Source organism: Mchenga conophoros, linkage group LG3 (genome assembly GCF_057382185.1).
Source record: "Mchenga conophoros isolate Kocher_MC1m ecotype Shallow Benthic linkage group LG3, M_conophoros_male_GT1.1, whole genome shotgun sequence".
NCBI lineage: Eukaryota > Metazoa > Chordata > Actinopteri > Cichliformes > Cichlidae > Mchenga > Mchenga conophoros.
The window spans coordinates 46,855,682-46,866,174 of NC_140528.1; positions in this window are offsets into that span (position 1 = coordinate 46,855,682).

A 10,493-nucleotide genomic window follows, 5' to 3' on the forward strand; every position below is an offset into this window, starting at 1 on the left:
AGCAACGGTGAGTAACTGTCACCGACCGGCTGGTACTGAACGATGTCGGTGTAGAGAAACAGGTTATATACGCCCGCGTTCATATCGCACGGATACGGAGTAGAGCGCTTTGACAGAGTCCACCACTCGTTCGTTTTCAATCCTAGCATGTAAGCCAGAGGAGGGAAGACCTTTATTTTATGGCTCCCGACTCCTTTGATATCCAGACGCTTGGTGATGTTGTTGAATGAAGCCTCGAAGGACGGGTCGTACTTTTGGATCGCCGGCACCAGGTGATCCAATAGATCTTTAACGCGTCCGTAATGACCTCCCCTGCCGAATTTTAAAATCACCAGGGGCTGATCTTCCTCCGTCGTCCGCATCAGCTCCAAGTAGGAGGCGTCCGGCGATAGATTGTACCATGTGCGTGGGTAAATGAATTCGCATAAGCCCACGCTCCATTCTCCGGTCAGCTCGAGGGGTTTGGCCAGATCCACCGTGTAGCAGCCGCTGGCGTTATCTTTAAATAAGCCCTTGCTGGCGTTGGAAGGCAGGGTCACGTAAAACCCTTCGGACTGCATGATGAATTTTAAAAAATGAGCCGAATGATGCGAGGGGTCTCTTTTTTTATACGCCTACCACTTCCGAGGCTTTCACCCAGCTGTTGAATTTATCCGGCCAGTTTTTCCACTTGACAAAAACCTGTTTTTCCCCTCTGACTGTGCGCCGCTTTAAAATCTTCTCCACATGAAACGCTTTGTCCTCGGTCAGTTTCACTTTCTGCAGCTCGGGCTCATAAAACGACCCATCAATGGGGTCCCCGTCATAATCTTGTAGCTTATACACGGGTGGCGATCGGTGAAGGACCCTGATCACAGTAAAGATTTCGTCCGTGAAACTCTGTTCGTATTTTTTATCAAATACTCCTCTCAATTTGGATATCCTCACCAGATCCGCCCTCTTAAATTTCAACTTTATTTTAGGACGGGCGGGTGTGTTTCCATACAAGTTGCGAAACACCTGATCCGCGTTCTCGGGGCGCACCTCGGCAGGTGCCATTTTAATGCTGCTGTGATAACTGCGGTTATATCCTTCTAACAGGTCTGGCAACACCTCCAGATAGCGTCTGGTATTGTGCGCGGTGAAATATCTCCACATCCTTGTTTTCAGAGTGCGGTTAAATCTCTCCACCACCGAGGCCTTTAGGTCGCTGGCGGTAGCAAAATGGGAGATGCTGTGATTTTTCATCAGAGCTTGAAAACTCTTGTTGAAAAACTCTTTTCCCGCATCGGTCTGTAAATTTTCCGGTATTTCACTCTCTCTCAACACAGATTCGAAAGCTTCAGTCACTTCAGAACCCGTCTTCTTTTTCAGGGGGCGGGCGTAAGCCTTTTTTGAAAATACGTCTATGACGGTTAATAAATAATTGAATCCGTCGTTGTATTCAGACAGCTGTCTCATGTCGCACAGGTCGGCCTGAAGCTGCTTCAGGGGTTTGGTCACAAACACTCTATTTCTCTTAAATCTTACTCGCGCCGGCTTGTGCAGAGTATAGGCGTCCTGCTCGGATAAAAAATTCTGCACCTTGCGGATATCAACTTTTTTACCAGTTTCATCTTCTAAAGCGCGTCGGAGTCTATTTACTCCTCCGAAACTACCTGGGTGATGCGGGTCATAATACACTTTTTTCATCTCACTTTTCTCGGCCATCTCGTCTTCTGATAAAAAGCTCGTCTGCGTTATAACGTCGCAGGAGTCTGCTTTTATTATTTATTCAAAAAACCAGAGGGCTTAATGTGCAGAAAACAGGAATACGTTATTCAAAAACCAGAGATGAATGCTTTTTAAATATTTTTTATTCAAAACCAGAGGGTTTAACATGCAAAAAAACAGGAATACATTTTTATTCAAAAACCCTGAGATAAAACACACTTATAGAATACAAGTAAGTTACAAAAAAAAAACAGGAATACACTTTTATTCAAAACCCTGAGATAAAACACAGTTATAGAATACAACAACTCTTTTTTTTTTAATTCAAAACCAGAAGGTTTAACATGCGAAAAAAACAGGAATACATTTTTATTCAAAACCCTGAGATAAAACACAGTTATAGAATACAACAACTCTTTCTTTTTTTTTTTTTTTTTTTAAAACATGAGGTAAACATGTTAAAAGGTTACAAACAGGATACTTTTTTTTTTAAAGCATACACGATTAAAAAACGAGGTAGTTTTTCGTTTTTTAAAAAGAAACAGAATACATGATTAAAATAAAGCAGAATTAAAAAACGAGGTAGTTTTTTTTGTTTTGTTTTTTAAAAAGAAACAGAATACGCTTTTATTCAAAACCCTGAGATAAAACACAGTTATAGAGTCAAACGGTTACAAAAACTCTTTTTTTTCTTTTTTTTAAAAAACATGAGGTAAACATGTTAAATGGTTACAAACAAACAGGATACTTTTTTTTTAAAGCATACACGATTAAAAAATGAGGTAGGATTTTAAAAAAACAGAATACACGATTAAAAATGAGGTAGGATTTTGGTTTTTTTTAAAAAGAAACAGAATACATGGTTTAAAAAACAAGGTTAAATATAGGAAGCATGCAGGATAAGAATCAGCAACCTTTGTAAAACTCCGTAACCAAACGGAGTTCCCCGATTTTAACCACATCTTGCCCCACCAAATTGTCATAAGCGTCTGTGATGGCGTCAAAGACTTTCCTCACCGATTTCAGCTCATGAAGCAAGGTCTCCGCAACCATCCCGACTTTAACATCCTCAGTTTTGATGTTGCGAGCAATCAACAAACGTTGAATGGAAGGGACAAAGCGAGGAGTGAGCAGTTTCTTTCTGATGTTATAATAATTGTCGGAATAAAAATCATCCTCCAGAATTTGCAGGCACTCGTGTTGTCTCTGGCTGGGATGGTCTATCTTACATCCATTACATTCGTCGGTGCGGTGCTTGTTTATCACCAAGTTGACCAGATGATACACAGCCGTTTTCACAGTGTCGATGAATAAAGAAGACGCCCAGCCGTCCATCTCGTCGGTATGCTGCTGCCGCCTCAGGCGCTTCAGAGGCCAGTAACCGGGAGTGTCGGGTACCACCTCGCCCTCGTCAGAAAAACAATCGGTGGAGCCGGTCTCCTCATCGCGAAGCAGGGGTGCAGAGTCCATCTCTCTCTCTCTCTCTCTCTCTGAGCTAAAAAAGGCTTTTTGATCGGACTTTTAAAACAGAAGGAAGGGGGGCGTGGTCCGGGAGGGGCGGGGATTTTCAGAAGTTGAGACATTTCCTTACTCCTACGGCATCCCTCCAGCAGCGGCAAGTTTGAAAAAGAATTGTAATATCCTTCCTCACTTGCAGCATTCTTACGACCCACTCTTTGGCTGGTATAACCATCATGCTGCGAAATAATCCGCAGTCGGGGTTGAATTTTTCCATGACAAAAATGTCAGGGGCATCAGACTCGTCAGTCGAACGCAGACTTGCTCTCATTCTCCATCTCCCTGTGGCCGTGGTTCCTGAAGACCAGACGGTTGACAAGATTGTTTTAGTCTTGATCAGCTGCTCATCGTTGAAGCGTATGCCTCCGTTCCGCGGCGGGGGAGGGGGAATAGCTTCTATTTCTTCTTCCGTAGCTTTTTCTGGAGACGGGGGAATGTTTTCTTTATTCTCAGCGGCTGCTTTCTCCTCTTTTATTTCTGAAGCTGGGGGAATGTTTTCTTTTTTCTCAGGAGCTGCTTTCTCCTCTTTTATTTCTGGAGCTGGGGGCTCTTCTTCTGGAAGTTTTTCGGCCAGGGTCTCATCTTCTTCTTCTTCTTCTTCTGTAACTGTGTCTAGAGGATGATCATCATCAGCTGATTCATCAGGGGAGGAAACATCCTCTACAGAGGGGGTCTTTTCTTTATCCTCATCATTCTCAGCAGCAGTATCCTCTTTTTCATCAGACGAGACAGAAGGAGGGGAAGGAGGATCTTTTTCATCATGCTCTTCTTCATCACCGAAGCCGGAAGGAGAAGGAGGAGGAGGGGGAGGAGAATCTACCTCTCTCCGGGGTCTTTTAGCGGCAACATCTTCCTCTTCAGGAATGGGAAAATCCTCATTTGCCTCTCCGATAGCCATCGCAACCAGCAGCTTCAGCACGGCCCAGTCATTGGGAGTCAGCTTCACAATGCTGCTCGATTCCGTCAAGCTTTCTCCTTCGTTCAACTGATAAAACCAGAGCTCCCCCGACTCATATTTGAATATGTAGCCCCACTTTCCACAACCCTCAGCAGGCAGAGTCCATTCTCCTCGCAAGTTTCTCGGTGCTGGAATTTGGCTGCGGAACATGAAGACACTCTTACTTCTTCCTTCTTTCCGCGGAGTGTCGGTTGCTTCGGGTCTGGTACTGTAGACAGACACCGGCGTATCGCTGATAATCGACGAGGCCCACTCGCTGCTGCTGCCGCCCATGCTCGAGGGTTCTGCGGGAGAGCAGATTTCTTCACCGTCCAAGTAAACAGGACCGCTGGAGGGCTGCAGAAGGAAAGAATCCATCTTGTGTGTGAGACTTTGAAATTGTGACGGGACTCCTCTCTCTGGTTTTTATTCTCCTCCCTCGCTGCAGTCCCTCCCACTAAAAACTTTTTTTTCACATCAACAGATGGCGCTCTTCCGGGGGTTCACCCCTCCTTTTTCAGGATGCAATTCGACACGGTTAGCAACAGATGGCGCGCTTCCGGGGGTTCACCCCTCCTTTCTCAGGGTGCAATTCGATACGGTTAGCAACAGATGGCGCGCTTCCGGGGTCCGCCCCCCTTTCTCAGGATATAATTCGTCACGCGGGGGGTTTCCCACCCCCCTTTCTCCGGATACGATTCGTCACGCGGGGGTTTCCCACGGAGGGGAGGGGCGGGAGGTCAAAAGGTCGTGATTAGGGCCATCAATCACTTCGGATCAAATTTTGTCATAAGCTGTATGGGAATAACTCTCTCACTATTTCTTCAGCTGCACAAAAAAGAATGTAACTATAAAATACACATTGGGACCATGACTGGTTTCTAAATTTGACATCATAGACATGCTCAGCTCTTATAGTTATGTCAACATTTGAAAAAGCATTCATCTTTGTTTGAAAAAATGGAAAACAGACTAAATGATTTGATTTCCCAAGGTTATCATATGTCACATACAGAACAATGGCTGCTCGCTATGCAAATGACAGGACAAATCACCTTTATTGTTTGTACAATGCTTGTTTGTGCTTTGTATGTGTTTACATATGTATTTTTTTCAGGTTGTTCAGTTGTACTAGGCAGGATGTTTAAAGTTCAAAACGTATGTTTAGCTGAGACATGCAGAATTTAAAATGTGTAGAAATCACCTTATAGTTGAGAAGGTAGGGCAAAATAAGTGCATGCTTCGTCCTACACCTTTTCAAAAAGAAGAATGGAGTGATATTTTGTAATGATTGTGAATGTACATGCTTGAAATAAAAATAAACTGAACTGAATGATACCTATGTACAACACAAATTAATGTCCAGTGTGGTCCGTTGGGACATACTGTAACTTCTATTTTATTGTGATACTTTATTGTAATTGAGAGTCCATTTGATTAACTGTTTATTTTCATTCAGTTTAAGTATATAGTCTGCAGCTTCTCATCCTCTTCTATTGCTCATGAAGTGAAAAATGCATACAGCACATGTTCTAAGCAGTTCATTTAACTTTAACTCAAAAAAATATATATTTTTAAATGAACATAAAAAAATCACGGGAAGAATTTCCACGTGACTAAATGGCTTTATATTAGCATTGCCAATTCTGTTATTCTATCTTAATGTACGTGCTTCAGTTGGACCAGATTAATTAATTAATGATGGATTTACTTACTCACTGCAATTGAGTCCAACTTAATTCAATTGAGTTGATCTGATGCAAATTATATTAGTCCGATAAAACTATTTAATTCTATTACAAAGACATTTATTAAGATGAAATCCTTTCTATGATTATTTTAATTTCATTTCAAGAGTTGTTTTTTCGAGTGTTCAAGAAAGTCTAGGGTCTAATATTTGATTTATAACAACAACAACCTATTTCTGCAAATATTCGTCATGGTTGTGGGGGAGGCTGGGGCCTGTGGCAGGTGCACCCTCCACAGTCTATCTCTGGGCTAACACAGAAAGACAGACAACCATTTGAACTCACATTTGTGGCTAATCTTAAATCACCAATTAACCTAACCCCAATACCTGCATGACTGTACAAGAAAAACAAAGAACCCAGAGAGAACCTACAGCAAACTCAGCCAGATTGTGAATTTGAGCCCCGGCAACAGTGCTAACCACTGCACCACCAAGCTGTCAAACAGGCTTTAAAAAAGGGATTGGCTATCTGTTAGACTTATGTAAGGATCTTACGTGTTTAACACAATTTCCTCATGCTTCACAGTAAAGTGTAACTATATAGTGTAGAATCTACTTGATATGCAGAGAGGGTAGATTAAATTATTCATATTCACATATGTTTGAGTAAAGTAAGTCAGTAATATAGCAATGTTAAACACTGCATGTGAGTCGGCTCGCGTGCTTTGGATTGTGGTTTGGGGAAGGCGTCCATCTTAGTCAAGTCAAGCAGCTTTTTTTGGTATAATGAAAAAAGGAAATTTGGTGGTTTTCCATTTACAAAAGTCTAATTTGTAATTTAAACACAAGAATTTCTTGTTTCTATGAATGTAATTAAATCATGTAGGATCAGTTTGAAGTTCAACAACTTAATTTGTTCTTGTTGAAATGACCTGATACAATCTAGTAAGAGTGGTTAGTTCCCTGGACTAATGAAATTCACAAGATCACATGAGATATCAAACTGCAGGAGTTATAAGAGGCAGACAACTACAGGTTTATTGCAGATGAAAAAGCTGTGTTCAGTAAGTGACACTTATTCAACACATTCATCAACACTTATTGATGGATAAGTGTTGATTTAACTCAGTTGTATAAATTTATGCCAAAGCAAAACAATTGTGTGCAACGAATGCCCACTATTGAATTAAATAAATCCAACATGGCCTTTTTTCAGTGTACGATACAAATCTTGTTAAAGATTTTTCTTTACATTTTTGTCCTTGAAAGGTTAGATCACAATATGTAGCAATAGCATACATGTGGTGTGTGTATGGTTGTCTGCCTCTTATAGCCCCAGTTGTTTTCCTGTGGTTTGAAATTTTGCGCAATCTTGTGAATTTTGTGAGTCCAGGCAACTAAGCACTGTATCATGTCATCTCAACAAAAAACAAATTAAGTTGTAGAATTTCATGCAGATCATACGTGATTCGCTTAGGTTTACCATAGAAACATGAACGTCTTTTGTATCTTGTAAAAGTAACAACATATTCAACATTATTTTCTGACTTACTGTTAGAAAGCAATAAAAGCATGCCCTAGTTCAGACACCAACCAGGAAGAAACAACATGAGAAACGGAACAACATCGTCATCCCTTATGTAGCAGGTTTATCAGAGAATCTCAGGAGAATTTCTCCAAGCATGTCATCCAAGTGCACTTCAGACACAGCCATGCTCTCAGAAAAAAAGGCTCATCGCAAAGAAAAAACTCCCAAAGTCAAGATAAACAATATAGTATGTACTGTGGAGTGTGGCAAAAAGTGCACAGACCTCTACAATGGAGAAACCAAACAGCCACTTCATTAACACCTGGCACAAGATAGAATAGCCACCTCAACAGGACAAGATTCATCTGCAGCTGAAGGATAAAAGTCACTCTTCCAAAAATGTCATCAAATTTTAGAACAAAGAAAAATACTTGAAACTTATTTGCATGTATGACTTAATGCAGGCTTCAGTTCGAGACTTAACAGACTTAAAAACTCCTTTGTCCCACACACCATCAAACTGTTTAACTCCTCTCTGGAGGGGAGAGGGAGGGGAAACAGGAGGACAAAGGAGGGGGGAACAACTAAGCTGTAGTGCCTCTTCACCTCACTGTACAATACCCTGTGCAATACTTTTTGTAAATAGTCAACAGTGCAATAGACTCAATACTTGAAATGTGCAGTTCACTTGTATTTTTATTTTTTATTCCTATTTATTCTATTTATCCCCTTTGTATATTTTATTTATATTTGTCTCTGTATTTATATATGTGTGTGTGTGTGTGTGTGTGTGTGTGTGTGTGTGTGTGTGTGTGTGTGTGTGTGTGTGTGTGTGTATATATATATATATATATATATATATATATATATATATATATATATATATATATATATATATATATATAACAATTCTGTAACTGTAACTTCGGTCGTTGCTGTGCTTTTTTTGGAAATCGAATTTCCCAGAGGAACCCACCCGAGGGATTAATAAAGTTTTCTATCTTATCTTATCTTATCTTATCTTATCTGAGTTGTCCACCATCATGTCATAATTATTCTCATGTTATGACACATCATTGTCACTCTGTGTGAAACTTTACAGCGCAGTTCTTCTGTGCTGTAAAACACAGGTGCACATTACTCTTTACTAATGAAAATTGAAATGAGTGTGTGGGTCAGGGGTGAGTTTAGCCTATTTTTTAAGCCCAAAATGAATCAAAGCACCCCTAAAGATTTCTTACGTTTTTGACAATATTTACTGTTTGTGTGACACACTACTAACAATATAAGAAGCATACAGTACTTAATTGAGACGTAACATTTTAACAACAAAAGTATAGATACCCCCCCCGCACACACTCACACACACACACACACCCTCCCAAAATGGTTTGTTCCAGCTCACCTCTCCCCTACTCTGGCTCTAGCGCCCTTTCTGCTAGTGTGATGGTGGCTGAGAGGTGTAAGTGTAAGTGCGTGGCTTAAAACAGGACATGTTAGCTGCATTTAAACTTAGTTAGGTAGGAGTCAGACCATGATGAATGTGTTGAACAACACTGGACCAGCTCTTTATCCTTTCGAGGATACTTGAGGGTGCATGGGAGTTTGCCCAACCAGTCTACATGTGTTTTGTGGACTTGGAGAAGGCATTCGACCGTGTCCCTCGGGGTGTCCTGTGGGAGGTGTTGCGGGAATATGGGGTGTCTGGCCCATTGCTACGGGCCATTCGATCCCTATACAACCGTTGCAAGAGCTTGGTTCGCATTGCCGGCAATAAGTCGGACTCGTTCCTGGTGGGTGATGGGCTCCGCCAGGGCTGCCCTTTGTCTCCGGTTCTGTTCATAATTTTTATGGACAGGATTTCTAGGCGCAGCCAAGTGGCGGAGGGCTTTCGCTTTGGTGGCCTCAGAATCTCATCTCTGATTTTTGCGGATGATGTGGTTCTGTTGGCTTCATCAGGTGAGGGCCTCCAGCTCGCAAGGGAACGGTTCACAGCCGAGTGTGAAGCAGCGGGAATGCGGATCAGCTCCTCCAAATCTGAGGCCATGGTCCTCAGCTGGAAAAGGGTGGAGTGCCCACTCCGGGTCGGGGATGAGTTCCTGCCCCAAGTGGAGGAGTTCAAGTATCTCGGAGTCTTGTTCACGAGTGATGGGAGAAGGGAGCCGGAGATCGACAGACGGATTGGGGCTGCAGCTGCAGTAATGCGGACGCTGCACCGGTCCATCGTGGTGAAGAGGGAGCTGAGTGTAAAAGCGAAGCTCTCAATTTACCGGTCGATCTACGTCCCTACCCTCACCTATGGCCACGAGCTGTGGGTAGTGACCGAAAGAACGAGATCGCGGATACAAGCGGCAGAAATGAGCTTCCTCAGAAGGGTGGCTGGCCTCTCCCTTAGAGATAGGGTGAGAAGTTCGGCCATCCGGGAGGGGCTCAGAGTAGAGCCGCTGCTGCTCCACATCAAAAGGAGCCAGCTGAGGTGGTTTGGGCATCTGACAAGGATGCCCCCTGGGCGCCTCCTGGGTGGGGTGTTCCAGGCATGTCCCACCGGGAGGAGGCCCAGGGGCAGACCCAGGACACGCTGGAGAGATTATATCTCTCGGCTGGCCTGGGAACGCCTTGGTATTCCCCCGGATAAGCTGGAGGAGGTGGCTGGGGAGAGGGAGGTCTGGGCCTCTTTGCTTAGGATGCTGCCCCCGCAACCCGGCCCCGGATAAAGCGGATGAAGATGGATGGATGGATGGAGTCAGACCATGTTTCTTTTTAGCTGAAAAACATTACACCCAGGTAACCTGCAGTGTTGAAAACGTGTATTAAACCCGATTCTTTCATTTCCCTTACTGAATAGAAAGAACACGACGCAGTTGATCAAAACTCTTAAATCATTCTTTTATTCATTTCTGGAAACGGAGATATGCACCGGGCTAAAGCCTCCGCACATCTGAAGCTTTAGAAGCCAAAATATGTATAATATAATTAGTCATACGTCACACATAGTTTCGATAAAAACAACTCCTTCTGGCCTGACTAATGTGTGTGTGTGCGTGTTACTGCTTTTTCTGTCCGGTTTCCTGTTCTTAATATTGCTCTGCACTAAACTTCCTCTTTCTTAAACTTCCCCTAACTTCAAC